Source organism: Lutra lutra, chromosome 1, assembly GCF_902655055.1.
Source record: "Lutra lutra chromosome 1, mLutLut1.2, whole genome shotgun sequence".
NCBI lineage: Eukaryota > Metazoa > Chordata > Mammalia > Carnivora > Mustelidae > Lutra > Lutra lutra.
In genome coordinates, this window is record NC_062278.1 from 11,446,922 (window position 1) to 11,468,135 (window position 21,214).

Consider the following 21,214-nt stretch of genomic DNA (forward strand, 5'->3'; position numbering starts at 1 on the left):
CCAGCTAAAGAGAACAACTTTACCCATAAACACATAACGAGAGTCTGGGAAAACTGCAGAGTCTAGTGGTTGGCTCTAAGATCAGATCTGCTCCCTTATTAGTTCTAGGACTCTCTAACTCATCCCCCCGCGTGAAGAATCTCATTCTGATTTTATTGGACCGCACTCATCTTCCCTGCAGTAGTTAACCAACCAGATCATCCATCCTGAAATTGAAGATACAAAACAGAAAGAGGGAAATAAGACAAAATTTGAGTTCAAGGCAGTCAGGCAACAGGCCAATGGTTTCAGACTTCCCAGTCCCAGAGAGCAAAACGTCACTGCAAACAGTAACTCTACCCTGAAAGCGGAGAGGCCAGAAAGACAGGCAGGCGAGCACTTAGCACAGTTCAATTGCCTTGCCATTAACTTAGCCATCTATCCAGACTCATCACTGTGTACTAAAAATAGGACACAAGAAGGCTTTTATAGCATCGCAGCTGCTAAGAACATTAAGGGAACAAATTTCAAAACATGTATCAGAACCTGTACCCCGGAAGACAAAAAGTAGTATATCTTTCTAGCGTCAAATCAAGAAAAATGAGATTTTAACACCACCTTGCTTTTATTTAGCACCTGTGAAGCAGCTCAAATATTTTTGCAAATTAAAAAAAAACTAAATATAGTACTTCTAACAACACTTCTGCGAAATAGGTAAAATGTAAATATAATTACTTCTGTTTAGCTACTGAAGAAGAGTAGAGGCATATTTAATCATACTGCGAATTAGATTCCTGATCGAGCTCCGTCCAGCACTTCCAGCAGCCCATGTGGCCAAGGCACCAAGCACTCTGTAATTGTTAACAATGTAAAATATAAAAGTGAACCCCACAGTTACCTGTGTTCAAGAACTCAACTCTAAGAATCAAGTTAGGGAAGAATTGGCTTTAGTTTTCGAAGGAAATCAATTTATTCTATTTAAAATCTGTTGAATATACTTTTTTTTAAAGGGTAAATTGAGAAACTATCATTATTATTATTAAAGCCACTTGACATTTTTCACAGAAAGTTAAAGTTCTATTTTCACACTAACCACTATAAACTGAAGCTTTATGCCTCATTCAAAGGACAAAAGGAATTCAGTTTAAAGTGTAAGGTCAACATATACGAAAAACACACTGGCCCAGGGAGAACAGGCTTAAAAACAAAGGATGAGTCAACCAATACTTACAGATCTCAGGTACTTGAAAAAAAAATTTATTTTGCCTCAAAAAAGGAATTAAATTGTCCCTCTATTTGGCAAGGACAAAAGATCACCTTTAAGTGTTTTATTCGTACTTTTTAAGAGCCATTATTATGAGGTAACTTTAAAAGCCAGTATATGATTACAACATTAAGGGGGCACTTCCTTAATATACTGAATATACCTAACTCGTCTCAAAGCCAACTCTTGATGAAATAATTCCTTCTTCTCTTCAGTACTATTTAGATAAGGCACAGCCAAAACAGTGCGGGATAACTAAACCCGAACCTGCTACAGGAATTTCCAAACAGATAAGAACTCAAGAACTTTGCAAATACACCCCTATTTGAAAGACAAGAGAAACTTGAAGAAAGTATCCAGTGAAAATATGAGCTCCTTTCTTTAAAGGTAAACTCTTCAATGCAATGTCTGTCTTGTAAATTCTATTCAGCCCTTGGCGTCTGTGCTAAGGCCATGAGGGAAAGGCTTCAACTGTCCCTATCAAAAGCAACTCACTTGAATGAAACGGTATGATGTCTAGAACTGGCTTCAAGATAATCTGGAGTGGGGCCTGGAGGAACAGATGGAACAAGATGGGCCAAGAGTTAACAGCACCCACAGCTGGGTAATGGATACGGTTCATGGGGTTTATACTCTCCCCACATTTGTAGGTGCTGGACTTTTTCAAAATAAAAGGTTCAACAGAGAAAGAGAAACAAGCTAGTTTTTTTAGAAAATGTCTCTGAACCAGCCTATTTTTATAAGCCAACAGCTCAAAAGTTACTTACCTGAGAATTCAAAAGGAAAAGAATGTAACTAGCATGTAAAAAATTCTTTAGACTTATAAAACAACAATCAAAATGACCCTGTGGTTTTCTGTTCACACCAGAGTAAAAAGCAGACTTAAGAAATCACCTGTCTCGGGGCACCTGAGTGGCTCAGTTGGTTGGGCGACTGCCTTCATGAAGCTCAGGTCATGATCCCAGAGTCCTGGGATCGAGTCCCATATCGGGCTCCCAGCTCCATGGGGCGTCTGCTTCTCCCTCTGACCTCCCCTCTCCTGCTCTCTCTCTCTGTCTCTCTCTCAAATAAATAAAATCTTAAAAGAAAAAAAAAAAAACCTTAAAAAAAAAAAAAAAAGAAATCACCTGTCTCTAGGGTTAGGGTTACTCCCATTTATATCATTGCAATTAAGCCTGATTTAAAATAATGACTGGTTATTTTTTTTAATTCCATCCTAACAGACACTCTTTCTGAAATGTAATCAAAGGGACTTATCGGATACTCTAGATAAATTGTTTCTACCCACAAATCCAGACTTTAAATAAAGCTTTAGCCAATTTTAAGCCATGCTTTTCATTCATTTCTAAGAGCTCACCTTAGACCAAACTAAATAAAGCTGATTTTTAACTTATTACCTATATCTTAATAAACATTCCCATAAATCATGCTATTCCGTCTTTGGAAAACTTCATTCTTTTGGACCCTGCTAAGAAATACAACACAAAAGAAACCAAAGACTGTCCTTTATTCAACAGACTCGGTACTCAGATGAGTGCCATCAAGAACGCTTTCGTCTCCATAAATGATTGGACGCACTTGACAATCAAGATTAATGTCTGACCTGTGAGTTGACCTTTACAACGGACTCAGTTTCTTAAAGGAGATACATGTCCGATTAGATAAGTAGCCACATGGAAACTCAAAGTTATTACTGAGTCACATTTCTTTACGAAGTTATCAGCGTGCTACCAACACAAAACTAACGCAAATCCTTTATTAGAACAGAGAAAAGTACAATCTAGGCGAGGAAACGAAGAAGAACTTGAAGGGCTCCCATTAGTCTCTAGCAGATATTACATGGGGACTGCTTCTCTCTTTGATCCAGGCAGCTTTACTTAGAAGCAGCTGCTTGAACACAAAATGCGCACATTATTTAAGCTGTCATCCTGCACACACTGCTAACCTATTTGGCAGAGTGAAGGTTTCTAAAATGGAGAGCGACCAGAAAAACTAAAATAGAAAAATGCATCCAAGCTCAAAAACCGGCAACTGAGCGATCTGAGTCTACACCTGGTATTTCAAAATATTTGGAAATTACATAAAGGACCAGGAGTTAATTCCAAAGAGTTTCATGGGCTAATCTGTATCGTCTGCAGGGTAATTTTACAGATCCGATCCCAGCTCTTTACAGACGGACACAAAAGGTACCCTTTGGTAACGGGAAGAATGCATCTGTGCGTTAGAGGGGACAAACCAGTTCTCCGATCTATACTGAGACAACAAATACTTAATGCGTTCACCTCAGCACAGAGGATTTCCCGGCGCTATGAAGAGCCAAATGGCTCAAGATTCAGTCCTGTTGCCAGAGCTCAGAGGGAAGATGATTAATGATTCAAAAGAACAAGGGATGGGGAACGTGTTCAGTGGCTCGCCTACAAAAGATGAGTGGCTGCCTCAAAAATGCTTCAACCTTAGATAAAGCAGGCACTCAAGACAGAGGTTCAGGCAGGGGCTAAATTCTTGAATGACTCACATTAAACTTCTCCAGGGTATCGGTCACAAAAAGATGATAGGACTAAAACCAATTTATTCTCAAGTTCTTGACTTCCAGGACATTCAAAAGACTGTGCAAACTCCCAGATGGGAACAAGTGATCTCTGAGCAACAGAAAAAGAAAAAGAAAAAAGGGGGGGGGGGGGAGGAAAAAAGCCTGATTCTCTCTAGGAGCTGACTGTCTATCTAGTCTGAGAATCACCACGTCCTTTAGTTTTCAGGCCTACACCTTTCATCACTCTTCTGCCTGTTTCCATTCTCGCTGTGGTCAGAGAGGGGATGGAAACAGGAGGTAATGTTTGTGACTGAGTGGAGTCCAGACTTGAGGAAAGAGAACGAGAACAAGGAAAGTTACAATTCATCTTCTACTACTTCTCTGTGTCATCTATGCCCCTCAGAATTGACTGACAAGTGAAGCAAGAGATACTGCAAAAAGGAGAAAAATAAGTGATCATAGTAAGAGTACCAACATGGCACTGTTCAAAACTATATGGAGAAAAAAGAGGAAAAGGAATTACAGTACGGCGTATAATAAACATGATCAGTAGTGGGCTCCTGAGTAGCCAGACAGAAGGTCATCTTTGCCTTGCTTGTATTGAATGCACATTTTTCAAAATTTCTAGAAAATTCATTAAAAAAATTTTTTACAGCAAAAATGATCGTCCAAAAAGCATTTTTTCATTCAATAATGCAAGGTGCTATTCATAGGAACTGCTCTATACAACGGTCTCAAGTGAAGCTATAGAAGGCACTACAATGAAAAGAAGGACTTTCTTACTATTGTTAGAAGTTTTTGCCCACTCCCTCAATAAACGTTTGTTAAGAAGCTATCATGTGGGGTGCCTGGGGGGCTGAGTGGGTTAAAGCCTCTGCCTTCAGCTCAGGTCATGGTCCCAGGGTCCTGGGATTGAGCCCCGCATCGGGCTCTCTGCTTAGCAGGGAGCCTGCTTCCTCCTCCTTTCTCTCTCTGACTACTTGTGATCTCTTTCTGTCAAATAAATAAATAAAATCTTTAAAAAAAAAAAAAAAAAGGAAGCTACCATGTACTAGAACCACTATCAGCTGAGGTCCCAAAAATGGTAATAAAGGTATTTACTTATCAGTTCTCATTGTCATAGGCTGCAAACCTTCCTGCCCCCCCTTCCAACTCTGAATACCCATCAAAGTAGGGAACCTTTCTGTAATGTCACTATATCCAAAAATATACTCCAACAGACAATAGTTTTGTCAAAATATTTGTTGCCCTTCCCGTAACACATACCTCCCTACCTGCCCATCCCTGCAAGGGATTACACCTCTTGTCCACTCAGGCCATGCTTGGCCATGTGACTTGCTTCGGCCAGTGAAGTATGAGTTGCAACGGCATGTGGCTTTTTTTTTTTTTTTTTTAAAGATTTTATTTATTTGTCAGAGAGAGAGAGGAGAGCGAGCGAGCACAGGCAGACAGAATGGCAGGCAGAGGGAGAAGCAGGCTCCCCGCCAAGCAAGGAGCCCGATGTGGGACTCGATCCCAGGACGCTGGGATCATGACCTGAGCCGAAGGCAGCTGCTTAACCAACTGAGCCACCCAGGCGTCCCGGCATGTGGCATTTTTGAGCAGAAGAAGCCTTAGGAACCATGGGGAGGTTCTATCATGCCTCTTTTCACTCTTTCATACTGGGTCCTGGAATGAAGCCCACAAAGGGCATTAACGTGAAAAGGAAAGTTTTGTTGTTGTAGTTTATGGAGATCCAGGATTGTTACTGTAGAGTAATTTAGCAAAAGCTGAACTAATTCCTATGCTCCTGACAAAACTTCTGATATACAGAAGAACACCACAGCCCAATGGGCCGGAGGTAGAAGAAAATAACCTTCTCCCTAGCTGTGCCCACTCCACAGTTTATAACTTAATCTTGTAAGAGATCGATGATAACACTTCAACCCCTAAACGGAGCAGTCATTTGCCCATTGATTCTTTTGTTTTGTTTCATTTTCTTGCCTGAAGTCCGGGCAGGCCAACCAGCTGCATTTCAAGCTGGTGGAGACGACCTCTCATTCAACCCTTAGCCATATTACCGTCCCTTTCTTGAAAAATCCCTTAAAAAAAGGGCACTAATGAAAATACTCCACAGGACACAAGATAACAAGAAATGTCCAGAGGAATGAAATCTACCCCGTTCATTTGAAATAAATGAACTGCAAGAATCATTATGCTGTACACCTGAACATAATATAACATTACATGTTAATTATACATCACTTTTTTTTTTTTAAGATTTTATTTCTTTATTTTTGGGGGAGAGAGAGAGAGAGAGAGAGCCAGCGTGCACAGGCAGGAGGTATAGTATAGCAGGCAGAGGGAGAGGGAGAAGCAGACTCCCCACTGAGCAAAGAGCCCAATGTGGGACTGGATCCCAGGATCCTGGCATCACGACCTGAGCCAAAGGCAGGTGTTTCACCAACTGGGCCACCCAGGAATCCCTATATCTCACTTTTAAAAAAATTATCTATTAAGTTATTTTTTTAATTAGAAGATACCTGCTTTAGAAACAACAAAATGCAAAAAAATATTATACCTATTAAATAAGAGGCTGCTGTAAAGAAAGCAGGCCAAGCTAGCTAGAATAACCCAAAGTTAGAGATTCAAGAATTAGTAAAGACCCACCAAAAAAAACATAAAAAGCAAGGAAGAGTCACTAAATTAATAAAGCACCATTTCAAGGAAAAAGTGATTTTCAAGGAAAATGTGATTAAGTCACACTTTCAAGGAAAATGTGATTAAAAAATAAAGAAATTTATTTTCATAAGCTATTATATAACCCACAATGAAAACGACGAGTAAAAACTTCATACTCCCCAAGCTATAACATGAAAACACATAAAGCAAAAACAAAAGGTAATCTCCTGGTGCTTACTGGTTAAAATGCAGAAAGTAATAAAACTTAAAAACACAACCTAATTAACGCAGTAGCCAAACTAACCTACTTGAACTGCCATAGGACCAGCGTCACAAAAACCAACTTGTTTAGAGAGTAGCAATTCAGAATTGGGGGGGGGGGCCCGCGGGTGGATTTCAAAAGGAAGCACAGAAGTCATAAACTCAAGTGTCTACAATTTAATGGGGAAAAAGAAAACACATAAAAATACTATGCATCTACATCTAGATCTAGGGGAACATACATTTATATGCTAATACACCTGGAACGCAAATATTTACACAATAAAGCTAGATACACGCTTTGGCTGAGGATTCAGGAAGCATTCTAAAAAGGGCAAACGTAAAAGGATGTAATCTTATAAGCTTCCTAATTATAGGATAAAAATAATCTAGGGTGTGCAACTCGGTAGGTAAAGAAAAAGCACTCTTGGGCAAGAAATGCTTAAAATCAAATGCCGTTCTCATGTTCGCCCCTTCAGGTTAAAAAGTCAGGAAGCATACAACAATATATTTAAGAAGCAAATGGAATACTCTGACAAATGGTAAACTAAAATCTTTTTAAATTTAAATTCAATTTAATTAACATATAGGGTATTATTAGCTTCAGAGGTAGAATTTAGTGATTCATCAGTGGCAGGTAACACCCCGTGCTCAATCCATCCCTTGCCCTCCTTAATCCCCCCCTAATCTCCCACCCCCCCATTTTCCCATTCCCCTACCCTCGTCCCCCCAACAACCCTCTCTGTTTCCTAGAGTTAAGTAAGAGTCTCTTATGGTTTGTCTCCCTCTCTGAGTCGTCTTATTTTTCCTTCCCTTCCTCTATATTCATCTGTTTCTTTATAATTTTTTTTTTTAAGATTTCATTTATTTTTTTATTTGACAGAGATCACAAGTAGGCAGAGAGGCAGGCAGAGAGAGAGGAGGAAGCAGGCTCCCTGCTGAGCAGAAAGCCTGACATGGGGCTCGATCCCAGGACCCTGGGATCATGACCCAAGCTGAAGGCAGAGTTTTTAACCCACTGAGCCACCCAGGCGCCCCTGTTCATGTTTTTAAATTCCATGAAATCTTTTCTCTCTCATATATCCTTAAATTCTTATCTTCTAAGGAAATTATCTTCAAACTTTTGTTAACCCACAAAATGTTCTGTAAACAAAACCTCACACAAGCTCAAGATATAAAAGCTGAGCTGCTCTGACTAAGTGTGGGTTGGGTCACAGGAAGGGAGTTCCACAAATGGTTACCCAGTACCCACGACCAGCACCAGGAGCCAGGCACAGGCCTAAGGGTAGGGAATTTGAGAAGGGAACAAAACAGAGCCCGTGCTCCGAGGGAGCTTATGTTCTAGAATGAGGGGACAGCTAATAAATAAGTAAACAAATAAATATGATCGTTTCACATACATAGAACCAGTCCAAAGAAAACGAGGTAGGTGATGACTGGAGGTGGTATCTGGGGTTTCTTCGTGAGCCTGAGTAATCAAAGAAGGCCTCTCTAAGAAGACACTGGGGTATTTTCTGGGTGGCTCCGGAGAAGGTTCAGCCGATGCAAAGATCCAAAGAAAGCAAGAACAGAAGCTGTTCAAAGAACAGAAAGAGGGCAGGTTAGCAGGTAGAGAGTAATTGAGGGCAGTACAGAAAGGAAATTGGAGAGGCAGGAAAGGCAAGAGAGGCCAGACCACAAGGAACTCAGAAAGTGAGGTTTGGATTTTAAGTGTGGTAAGTCTTTGAAAGGTTTTAAGCAAGAGAAGAACATAATCTGATTTATGCTGGGGAAGTTACTGTGGGGAAGAGACTCCCAGGAAACAGTGGAATCAAGAAAACCAGCAAAGAGGTGACGGCAGATACTCATGTGAGACCCTGTGGCCTGGGCTAATATTTTAACCAGGGAAATAATGAGGAGGGGTCAGATTCAGGACATATTTTGGACAGAAAGCCTCCAGAATCTAATAATGGAGTAGACAGAAAGTGAGTGGAAGAGAGGGACAAAGGACAGCTGTGACCCTTTCGGGCTGCCCACCTGCATGGCTAATGGCACCATTTACTAAGATGAGAAAGGTCTGGGATATACAGATCATGGTAGGGATAGTATTAAGAATTCTCTTTGGGGCACCTGACAGGCTCAGTTAGCGGAGTATGCGGCTACTACAGATCTTGGGATTGTAGGTTTGAGCCCCACGTTGGGTGTAGAGATGACCTAAAAATAAAATCTTAAAAAAAAAAAAAAAAAAAAAAAAAAAAAGAACCGTTTTGACTATGTTAATTTTGAATGGCCTATTATTAATAGCTACCCAAGATCTGCCTAGCAGGTGCGCAGCTGACCATCTAAGTCTGTAGTTCTTGGGAGAAGTTGGAGCTATAAACGCCCACATACTTGCCCAGGTCTTCCCTGCTTTCCTACTTCTATATTCTCACCGCAAACCCTTTAAAAGTCTTCTCGGAATTCCCAGTGCTCTTCAGAACAGTGTGAAAACTTAATGCTTATCTCCAAATTGCTACCTAAATTTGCCTATTTGCATAGGTGACCAGATTAATTAAGTGTTAAGAAAGTGTATTACCTTGCAAAACAGTAAAAATGAAAGAAAAAAAAAGTAAATTACGTTGGCTCACACTAAATTTATTTGCTCACACCAAAATAAATTACAGATGGCTTAAAGCATCCAATGAAAAACACGAAACCATGAAAGTGTACCAGGAGAAAATCAGGGTTAACATTTATAAAATCGTGGAGAGAATTTTCTTGTTTAACATCATGGGGGGGGGGGGGGAAACATCATGGGGAAAAAATCCTTAAAAATGGAAAATAATGATGGATGAGGGGGTTTAAACTCCTATAAAGGAACAATCTTGACAAGTTTTAAAAGCAAATAAGAAATTGGTCAAAAGTATTGAAGCACTTGACAGAAGGAGCTCACACAGGGGCGCCTGGGTGGCTCAGTGGGTTAAGCCGCTGCCTTCGGCTCAGGTCATGATCTCAGGGTCCTGGGATCGAGTCCCACATCGGGCTCTCTGCTCAGCAAGAAGCCTGCTTCCCTCTCTCTCTCTCTCTCTGCCTGCCTCTCTGTCTACTTGTGATCTCTCTCTGTCAAATAAATAAATAAAATCTTTAAAAAAAAAAAAAAAAAAAAAGAAGGAGCTCACACAAATCAATAAAAAAGATTAACCCCACAAGAAAATGTGACAAGGACAAGGGCAGAAATTCAAAAGAGAAGAAATATATATAAATAACCAATTAACACATGAAAAAAGTGCTAAGCTTCTTATCGTCAAAAGAACAGAATTAAAGCAAGAAGATACTGTATTTCACCTACCAAGCTGGCAAATATTAAAATGACAAATGAGTGTAGACTTGGAGCCTGGGCAGTAATTACTAAGCCCTTTCTGAAGATAACTTGGTAAAGTGTGTCAAGAACCTTACACTTTACATGTCCTTGGTCCTAACAATTCCACTTCAGGGAATTCATCCTAAGGGTGTGGGATTTCAGGGGCTATTTGAAAAGATTTAGGTATAAATCATTCTTACTGGATTAGGATTCTCTGTACCTAAAAAAGGTCGCTTCAGGATTACATCTAATGACCCAAAAAGATACTGCAGGAAAAATTTAGGTAATAAAACCCTATGATCAGGATAGTATGTATCAAAAGGTATCTTCATGTCAAGCGATCTCTAATGATAAAATTGTAGGAAGCTAAGGGTGGTTGTGTCTGGAAAGATTAAGCGTTTTTTGTGATCTTTTTCTTTTGTTACACTGAGCATATATTGTTAGATAATCAAAACTCCGAGGGGGGGGGGGAACAAAATTGAAAGTCCTAGGCATAAAACTGATACTGAATGGAAATTACCAAAAAATAAATAAACAAATAAATAACAGAATATCTTCATACAATAAAATAATAATTGAAGAAAATTTCTCTTCTGGAATAGAAAATTTTCTCTATTTATACAATTTCCATTGTGAATATGACTTACATTGCTCTTATTTTTTTCTTATTTTTTAAAAGGTAAAACAAACTTTTAAAAACTAAGTCATTCACAATCCTCTTTCGCTATCTTAACTATAACAACCATTACTACTACCACAGGGTATTTTTAAGGATTTATGACCATGTTTTCCTTCTCTTCTGTTTCAAAACTAGTTTTTCTTTATTATTCTAAAATCGTCCGGGAACACAAACACGCTGGGGCCCATCACCTCCCTCCATATTCTCACTTGTAGTTGACCTAGAACACTTCAGCCCAGTGGTTCCCAAAGTCTGATCCCTGATGGGCCTCATGAGGGTACACAGCAAGCTAGCTGGACATGCAAATTCTTGGCCCCACCCCAGGTCTAGTGAATAAAAAAACTGTGGGCACCAGCACCTTGTTCTACCCTGTTCTCTGGGTAGTTCAGATGCATCCTAAAGGCTGAGAACCACACTGTTCCTGCCTCTGTGTTTTGGGCCCTTCTGAATCCAAAAAAAACTCTAAGAACAGTCAAATCATTTTTCAAATTAAATTATTCAGAATTCCAATAGTAACACATCAAAACATTCAAAGGAACTGAACTGTTAAATCTCGTATCTTAATGGCTGAAAACAAAATTTTGAAAAAAAGAAAGAAAAAAAAAGATCCACAATGGAAGAAAATCATACCTGTCAAGAGGTCCTAAAGGTACCACCGACTCCTAAAGACATGGCGTCAAGACTTCAACAGCCTCTGAGGTAAACACACCCGGCTTAAGGAACACACCAAATGCAAACTCATTTAATTACACGTGTCAAAGGCTCGGCTGCGTAATCAAACAATTACCCAAAATACAGAGTAATCACAACATTCAAGCCGTATCTAGACCTAAATACAACAATCAGGTGTGCCCAGAACTTCAGAAACATCTCTTTTTTTTGAAGATTTTATTTATTTATTTACAGAGAGAGTGTAAGGGCACAAGCAGGTGGAGAGGCAGAGAGAGAGTGAGAGAGAGAGCAAGCAAGCGAGAGCGACCTCTGCTAAGCAGGGAGCCCAAAGCAGGGCTCGATCCCAGGAACCCGGGAATCAGGACCCAAGCCAAAGACAGACGCTTAATGACTGAGCCACCCAGGCACCCCTCAGAAACATCTTTATTCTGAACTAATGAATGACCCCATTTGGGACCAGATCTACTGAGGTCTGAGATGGTAATTAATATAGTCATCTTCCTGTGAAGGAAGTATAAGCATAAGCATGACAGAAAACAAAGTTTATGCACAATCAGACGGAGTAACAAATTTCTGCCACATCTGCTAGCTGGATGGATTGATGAGTCAAATACTGAACTAATGCCAGAGACAAAAAAGGGTGTGTGTAAGACACCCATCCTGCCTTCCAGAGGCCTGCAGTCCACTCTGATCAGCAGGGGCCAAACACCGGACAGGGATCTCCCTCTATCCTGGGGCAGGAACTTTATCTCTAATTCCTGTCCGAGACAAGAAAATTGGGCGTTTGAGAGTAAGTCACTTTTCAAGGCCACCCAACCCCCTATGAACCCAAGCTCTATTGGAACCCCTCCAACCTTGTCCTAATATTAGCACCACTTTCAAGGTCAAAAGGAGATAAGAGTATGCATTGTTCGCACCTTACATGAGATTATGCTAATTTCACAATTAAATCAAGAATAAACATGACGTTATGATTTTAAAAGAGAAGTATGAGTTAGGTAAAATCAAGGAGCATCAGCCAAGTAAGAAAAGTAGTTTCTAAATGATCCCCTTTTTGAATGGGAAAAATTATCTATAGAACAATGAAAAAAGGCAAGACAAAAATGGAACAAAATAGTAATACTGGTTATATTAGGTGGTGAGATTACAGGCACTTATTCTTCCTCTGAAATTCTTTTTTTTAATATAAGTTATTTTTAAAATCATGTTCCAACATTAAAAAAAAATTTTAACCCAGCCAAGATTCCATTAATCAGTGGTTCTCAATAGGTGTGCGCCACTCCGCAGCGGATGTTGGGAAATGTGTAGTATTTTTGGTTGCCACATTCACTGGAAGGCACCACTGGCCTTTAAGCGACTGCTCAGGGGTGCCTGGGTGGCTCAGTCAGGTGAGCATCTTCGGCTGAGGTCATGATCCCAGGGTCCTGGGATGCAGTCCCACATCTGGCTCCCTGCTCAGCGGGGCATCTGCTTCTACCTCTCCCTCTGCCCTTCTCCCTGCTTGTGCTTTCTCTCTCCCTCTCTCTGTCTCTCAAATAAATATATAAATTCTTTTTTTTTTAAGATTTTACTTATTTATTTGACAGACAGAGATCACAAGTAGGCAGAGAAGCAGGCGGGGGGGGGGGGGGGGAAGCAGGCTCCCTGCTGAGCAGAGAGCCTGATGCGGGGCTCGATCCCAGGACCCTGAGATCATGAGCTGAGCCGAAGGCAGAACCCACTGAGCCACCCAGACGCCCAAATAAATAAATTCTTTAAAAAAAATAAGTAACAGGCTGCTCAGAACAGTGCCATACAATGAATCATCCCATGTAACTTACTAATGTCTCTAGACATTCCAGTAGAGGGGGGAAATCCATTTATAATTATCTGATCCTAGAACCAAATTCCATTTTACATATGAACACACAAGACTTTGTGTAAGGTTTTACCATACGTTCAATTTGCTCAGAGTATAATTTAAGAGAACACGGTTTTGATTTTTGCCAAACATTGTTCCCAATTCCAGCAAAGCCAGGTCGTTAACCTTAATGCCTTTGTGCAAGTCTGACTCACCTCCCTCGGTGCACATTTGTAGGAAAGGTGTCTGCTGTAAGCATCCCACCCTCTGTGCTGGATGTAGTCCTGCCTGAGCACCCTGAGCATAGACACACTCAAACAGCATAAGGTACTTTGATTTCTCTTTATAAAACAGTTTGGGCAGGGGTGGCTGGGTGGCTTGGTCCGTTAAGGAGACTCTTGGTTTTGGCTTAGGTCATAACCTTGGGTCCTGCCATCTAACCCTGGGGTGGGGGTGGGGGATGTCTGCACTCAGCGGGGAGTCTGCCTGTTTGAGACTCTTTCCCTCTCCCTCTGCCCTCCCTTCCGCTCACGCACAACCTCTCTCTAAATTACTATTTTTTTTAAAAAGGGCAATACACTGATGTTTTTGAAACTGTGCATATTTAATTTCATGAGAATAACAGAGGCATCAGAAGAAGGGAAGTGCTGGATCTGACCAGGTTGAGCGTTTGCTGCAATGAGCCCATGGATGTACACAGCAGATGAGAATCTGGGGGACTTCTATCAGGCCAGGCATGAAAGAGATCTGCAAAACCGCGAAAACAATTCCACTTTTCTCACGACAAGTCTTTGTTCTGAAGAAGAAAGTTACTGCCACTAAAAACGGATGCTACCTTGGGGTGCCTGGGTGGCTCAGTGGGTTAATAAGCCTCTGCCTTCAGCTCAGGTCATGATCCCAGGGTCCAGGGATCAAGCCTGCATCGATCTCTCTGCTCAGCAGGGAGCCTGCTTCCCCCTCTCTCTCTGCCTGCCTCTCTGCCTACTTGTGATCTGTCAAATAAATAAAAAATCTAAAAAAAAAAAAAAAAAAACTTGATGCTACTTTACCATGAGTTTATTCATTTTAAATGAATTCATGAATGGAAACTTAAAACAATGCATAAATTCTCAGGTTTAATTTTAATGTGGTATATATCAGTAACAGAAGCTACCTCAACAAAAGCTCCTTGGGGTTCCTCAAGTGTATAAAGGGGTCCTAAGAAGAAACAGCTTGAAAGGTACTGGCTCTAGTCAAAAAAGCTATGGCAAGGAGGGCAAACTGGCAGGAGAGAGCCTGGTGGGGGTGGGGCTGGGGGTGGGAGTGGGGGTGGGGGTGGGGGGGTGTAGAATTTGGTGCAGCAAACACTAAGCCGGATCAGTAGTACCTGATTACAGGGGTTTAAGGAATTCAGGATGAGGGATAAGCTTTTGACTCTGGCAGCTGAGTAACTAGGAAGCCACTCAGATTTTAATACCATAAACATGTTATCTTGTGTAATAAAAAAAATTAAAAGGTAGAAAATAAATCCAAGAACATGAAAGCTTAAATGAAACTACTGGCCCAAACCACCCTTTTTCAGGCAGATATAATAATCATTAAAAACACCTCCTTCTGCGGCGACCGGGTGGCTCAGTTGTTAAGCGTCTGCCTTCTTCGGTTCAGGTCATGAGCCCAGGGTCCTGGGATCGAGTTCCGCATGGGGCTCCCTGCTCAGCAGGGAGTCTGCTTCTTCCTCTCCCACTCCCCCTGCTTGTGTTCCCTGTCTCTGTGTCTCTCTGTCAAATAAAATCTTAAAAAAAAAAAAAAAGAAAAGAAAAGAAAAAGAAAAAAGAAAAAAGAAAAAAAAAAAAAAAAACACCTCATTCTCCCTCTGCTTCTCGTCTATACTAACAACCCAGAATGTTGGGACAGTCATCATGAACACAACTGGCTCGCACTCCGTGGCCACCAAGGATGGAAAAGGAACCTTGACAGGGAACATGGGCTCTCCTCCCTCCCAATGCCAGCCCCCCGCCCCTCCCAGTCAGCATCTTAGGATTCCAGGCAGTATTATTTTTTAAGGATTCAACTTCAAAAACTTTTTAAATCAGAAGTGTTCCAAGAAGCAGGAAGGAGGGACCACCTACTGCCCCTTCCCGCATTTCTGGCTCTCTGGGCTCCACTGGGACGATCAGGGCCTGCCACCTGCAGAGCTATGCTTTCCCCCACCAGGGGTTCAGGACAGAATAACGGATATGCCTACACAGCAAAAAAAAAAGAAAAAAAGAAAAGAAAAGAAAAAAATCCTTTACTGGAAGTATGACTGGAAAGGAAAAGTACTTGTAACGCCCAATTTTTAGCACTACCGGAGCCTCCCCTTCACACAAACTGTGTGGACCAGCCCCAGGCCCCATCCCTGCACTTGACTTTATCCCAGTTAGGATCTTGGTGCTAGAAAGGAAGGATCCTGTGGTATTAAGACTGACAATGGGAGGTAGGAGAGCAGACACATCCTCTACTCCCAAGGCAGATTCTTATCCACACGCTCTCCTTCCTAGCGTGTGGCTAGAGGCCGGGCTTATTTTCTCCTGGCAAAGCACCTACCCTAGCCCAAGAGGACAAGCCTGCAGGGGCCCACACCAAGGCTGTTACCATCTTAGAGAGGTACCTTGATTATTTGAATCCCAAAGACCCCTATCATCACCGATTTGTTCCTGTTTAGTTCTAAGTTCATTAAAAAAATAAATTAAGGGGCGCCTGGGTGGCTCAGTGGGTTGGGCCGCTGCCTTCGGCTCAGGTCATGATCTCGGGTCCTGGGATAGAGTCCCGCATCGGGCTCTTTGCTCAGCGGGGAGCCTGCTTCCCTCTCTGCCTCTCTGCCTGCCTCTTTGTCTACTTGTGATCTCTCTCTGTCAAATGAATAAATGAATAAATCTAAAAAATAAAAATAAATAAAAAATAAATTAATTAATTAATGGGGCACCTGGGTGGCTCAGTAATTAAGCATCTGCCTTCGGCTCAAGTCATGACACCAGGGTCCTGGGACCTAGCCCCCCAGCAGGCTCCCTGCTCAACAGGAAGCCTGCTTCTCCCTCTCCCACTTGCATATGTTCCCTCTCTTGCTGTCTCTATCAAATAAATAAATAAAATCTTTAAAAAAAATTTTTTTTAAGAGAGAGACAGCAGGCATTCAACAGCAGGGGGAGGGGCAGAGGGAGAGAGAGCAGCAGACTCCCCACTGAGCAGGGAGCCCCATGCGGGGATCGATCAAGCCCAGGACCCCTGGGATCATGAGCTGAGCCAAAGGCAGACACTTAACCAACTGAGCCACCCAGGCGCCCCTAAGTTATTTTTTTAAAGGGTATCTTTTAATACCCGCCCCACTTCAATCTTTTTTCTCATTTCTAGTTGGTAGCAAAAACCCTCAGAGGAGTTCAAATGGAATAAGTGTTTGCCTCAAAGACAGAGACTGGGGGGCGCCTGGGTGGCTCAGTGGGTTAAGCCGCTGCCTTCGGCTCAGGTCATGATCTCAGGGTCCTGGGATCGAGCCCCGCATTGGGCTCTCTGCTCAGCAGGGAGCCTGCTTCCTCCTCTCTCTCTGCCTGCCTCTCTGCCTGCTTGTGCTCTCTCTCTGTCAAATAAATAAATAAATAAATCTTTAAAAAAAAAAAAAAAAAAGACAGAGACTGGGAGAAAACTGTAAGACTCTATTGGTTCCAAAGGGCCGCAGAAAAGGGAAGAGATGCTCTAAGAGGCCATAGGCCGAACCAATCTCTAAGAAATGTCCAACTAGAAAACTGGGACCAGAAGCACTGTGGGCATGAATGTGGCCCCCAGAGCTCCCCACCTCTCCTCCAACTACCTCTTTGCTGGAGCCCTTGCCTTAGGCACCAGACCCAGGACCCCTCCCAATTCTACTATCGCTATCAAGCAATACAGCTGACCTGTCAACAACAGAGTTGGAACTGCGTGGTTCCCCTTATGTGTGGACTTTTTCCCACACAGTGTATAGTACAGTACCATAAATGTATTTATGATTTTCTCAGTAACATTTTGTTTCCTCCGGCTTTTTTTTTTTTTAAAGATTTTATTTATTTGACCGAGAGAGAGAAAGAGAGAGAGAGACAGCAAGAGAGGGAACACAAGTAGGGGAGTGGGAGAGGGAGAAACAGACTCCCCATTGAGCAGGGAGCCTGATTTGGGACTGGATCCCATGACCCTGGGATCATGACCTGAGCTGAAGGCAGTTGCTTAACAACTGAGCCACCCAGGCGCCCCTCGCCCAGCTAACTTAAGAATACAGTATATAGTATCTATAACATACAAAATCTGTTTTACTAGTCTGTTTATGTTAGCAGTAAGACTTCCAGTCAACGATAGGCTATTTCTAGTTACGTTTTGGGGAGTCAAAAATCACACATGGATTTTTTGACTGCGCAGGGACTGGTACTCCTAACCCCCTCATTGTTCATGTTGGGTCAGCTGTACTGCCGAGAGGTAGAACTGTGAGCCTTCCAAATGGGAACTTCCTATAAATATTCCCAGAGAGCTAGTACCATACAGCACACGGAGGCTGAGACAGCAGACAGCACAGTGATTAACAGTGCAGGCTCTAGGGTGCCTGGGTGGCTCATTCGGTTAAGTGACTGACTTTGGCTCGGGTCATGATGCCGGAGTCCCAGGATCGAGTCCCACATCAGGCTCCCAGCTCCACGGGGAGTCTGCTTCTCCCTCTGACCTTCTCCCCTCTCATGCTCTCATGCTCTCACTCACTCTCTCTCTCACTCAAATGGACAAATTTAAAAACAAAACAAAAACCACAAACAAACAAACCAGTGCAGACTCTAGCCAGACTGCATGGGTCCAAATACCAGATCTGCCACGTCCAAGTTACACGGGAAAACACCTAGAATACTGCCCGCACTCAGTAAACACCAGTTGTTGTTATACTTCGAATGCATCACAGATTATAAAAGTTTGAGGGAACCGAATATGATAAAGTTAATCACCATATGGAATATCATTCCTATTGTAAAAGGCATTCAAATAAAAAACCATAAACTTGGAGCACCTGGGAGGCTCAGTTGTTAAGCTACTGCCTTCAGTTCAGGTCATGATCCCGGGGTCCTGGGATCAAGCCCTGCATTAGGCTTCCGGCTCAGCGGGGAGCCGCAAGCCGGCTTCTCCTTCTCCCACTCCCTCTGCTTGTGTTCCCTCTCTAGCTGTGTCTTCTATCAAATAAATAAAATCTTAAGGAAAAACAACAACAACATAAACTTAACCAGCCACTGAGATCCTTTCTCTAAACTGGAGACTTACAGTGTCCCAAAAAGAACACCCTGGTTCCAAATCCAATAATCTCAGAGTAATAAAGACATAAAACCACCCCATATTCCAGGAAAAAAAAAAAAAAGCACTTGGCTGACAATTTATTTTCTGTTTTCAAAAATGCCTAACACAGGCACTCCATACATCAGTTTTTTGTTATTTGCACTTAACATTTTCTCTAAGACACCGGTTCTCTAAATTTCTGGCCTCGGGACTCTTTCGTACTCTTTAAAACTTGAAGATCCCAAAGAGCTTACCTTAGAAACTTTTAAGAAACAGACATATACAAGCACATAACCCATTAGCCACCAAAGGGATGATGTCATAAACACTGTATAGCCTCTGGAAAATTATGTTGTACACTTACAGAGAAGGAGAATAAAAAGGAGGAGTAACACCTAACTATCACCATGAAAAACCTGAACTTTAAAAATGTCTCAAAGAGAGCCAGGAGCTCCAGACTAGACTCTGAGAACCTCTGCACTAAGGAAAGAATGAGTATCAAAAGTCTCATGGCTTTCATCTTCTACCTCTTCTATAGATCTACACAAGAACAATGATGACACATTTCACTGAACTATATACGACCTGAAAATAATCCCATCTTAAAATTACAGAAAAATGGTTACGGAAATATTTTGACAAAACTGCCACTAAGGTAAACTAAATGTTATATCTAATTTCTTTCCATTTTTAAAATTATAAATAGGGGTGCCTGGGTGGCTCAGTGGGTTAAAGCCTCTGCCATTGGCTCCGGTCATGATCCCAGGGTCCAGGGATCCAGCCCCGCATCCAGCTCTCTGCTCAACGGGGAGCCTGCTTCCCTTCCTTTCTCTCTCTGCCTGCCTCTCTGCCTACTTGTGATCTGTCAAATAAATAAAAACCTTAAAAAAATAAAATTATAAATAGAGGGGTGCTTGACTGGCGTGCAATTATGCCATCTCAGGGTTGTGAGTTCAAGCCCCATGTTGGACATAGCTCTTACTTAAAAATAAATTAAAACAGTGAATACATATAACAAAAATTAGCATCTCAACCATTTGGAAGTGTATAATTCAGTGACATTTAGCACATTCACCATTTAATACATTAATACCATCACCAACATCTAATTCTGGAACATCTCCATCATCCCAAAAGAAAAATGTTAGGGTCCGTAATCAAAGGAGCGAGATTGATACAAAGCAAAGGTCAAGCAAAGCTTTATTTCGCCTCTTTGCAAGAGACGGCCCTGACAGGTCAGTATGATTCTCGATGCTTGGCGCGAAATAAAGCTTTGCTTGACCTTCGCTTTGTATCAGTCTTGCTCCTTTGATTACAGTCCCTAACAAAAAACACATATTCTGGCCCCAGCAACCACCAATCTGCTTTCTGTCCCTATAGACTTGCCTATTCTGAGAATTTCATCTAAACAAACTCATATAGTACATGGTCTTTCGTGTCTTGAGTCTTTCGCTTACCATGTTTTCAAGGTTCATCCATTTTGTTGAAGGGACCATTCATTCCTTCTTATGACCCAATAATATTCTGTCACGTGCATATACCACAATTTGTCCAGTGATAAGACAAAAGTGGATAGACATTTGGGGGTGTTTCCACCTTTTGGCTATTGTGAATGACGACGAACACTCATCTACAAGTTCTTGTTTGACAGCTATTTTCAATAGCTCTTTTCAATTCTCTGAGGTATATACTTAAGAATGGAATTGCCAGGCCATATGATAACTCTATATTTAGCTTTTTGAGGAAATACAAAACCGTTTTCTGCTGCAGCAGCACCATTTTACATTCCCAGCAATCACCTTTAAGCCTTCCAGTTTCTCCATATTCTTGCCAACACTTGTCATTTTCCATTTTGTTTTTCTTTTTTATGATAGCCACCCTAATGTGTGTGAGGTGGCATCTTGGTTTTGATTTTTTCCCCTAATGACTAAATGCACTGTTGGCCATTTGTATGTCTTCTTTGGAGAAATGCCTATTCATGTCTTTTGCCCATTTTAAAAATTGTGTTGTTTCTTTCTGTTGGATTTTAAGAATTTTTATATCTAATTATGTTTTGTAAGTGCGTGAAAGCACTTTAAACTGACCACGTATCTGGTCTTGACTTCTCTACCAAGCTTTAAGACAAACGCCAACCTTCCACATGACAAAAAGAGGGACTAAGAAATTAAAAAAGGTCACAGAATCAACTGTGTAACACCTTCATTTTTGTCTTAAATTATAAATCCAGGACCGGATCACAGATGATGATAACATAATGATTGTAGGGGGCGCCTGGCTGGCTCAGCTGGTTAAGTCTCTGCCCTCAGCTCAGGTCATGATCCCAGGGTCCTGAGATCAAGCCCCACATTGGCTCCTGCTCAGTAGGGGGCCTGCTTCCCCCTCTCCCTGCCACAACCCCTGCTTGCCCACACTCTGTCAGATAAGTAAAATCTTTAAAAAAAAAAAAAATGATGATAACAGTTTTTCTTATAAAGTGCTTACTATTTAGTAAAGCACTGTGCTACATGCTTTCACATCCTCAAAGCAACCCTACAAGACAAGAAGTATAATTCACCCCATTGTACAGATGAGGAAACAGAGGCACAGGAAAGTGAAACCGCTGGCTTATGGTCATGCAGTCAACAGCTAAGCACTTTTGCTTTTTTTTTTTTTAAAGATTTTATTCATCCATTTGACAGAGAGAGATCACAAGTAAGCAGAGAGGCAGGCAGAGAGAG

At 41.7% G+C, this 21,214-nt stretch overlaps 1 protein-coding gene across 6 annotated transcripts in view; it reads right to left on the reverse strand.

The window, feature by feature from the left end:
- The window catches only part of ITSN1 (intersectin 1), a 218,185-nt gene that overhangs the window by 175,761 nt on the left and 21,210 nt on the right, over nucleotides 1–21,214 (reverse strand). Inside the window, exon 1 of one of the 6 annotated variants that reach the window (XM_047720589.1) lies at nucleotides 11,324–11,345. The exons of the other annotated variants lie outside the window; for them this stretch is intronic. The gene's annotated coding sequence lies outside the window, so the exon portion shown is untranslated. Of the gene's footprint in view, nucleotides 1–11,323; nucleotides 11,346–21,214 lie in introns of those variants that run through there. 6 annotated transcript variants of the gene reach the window in all.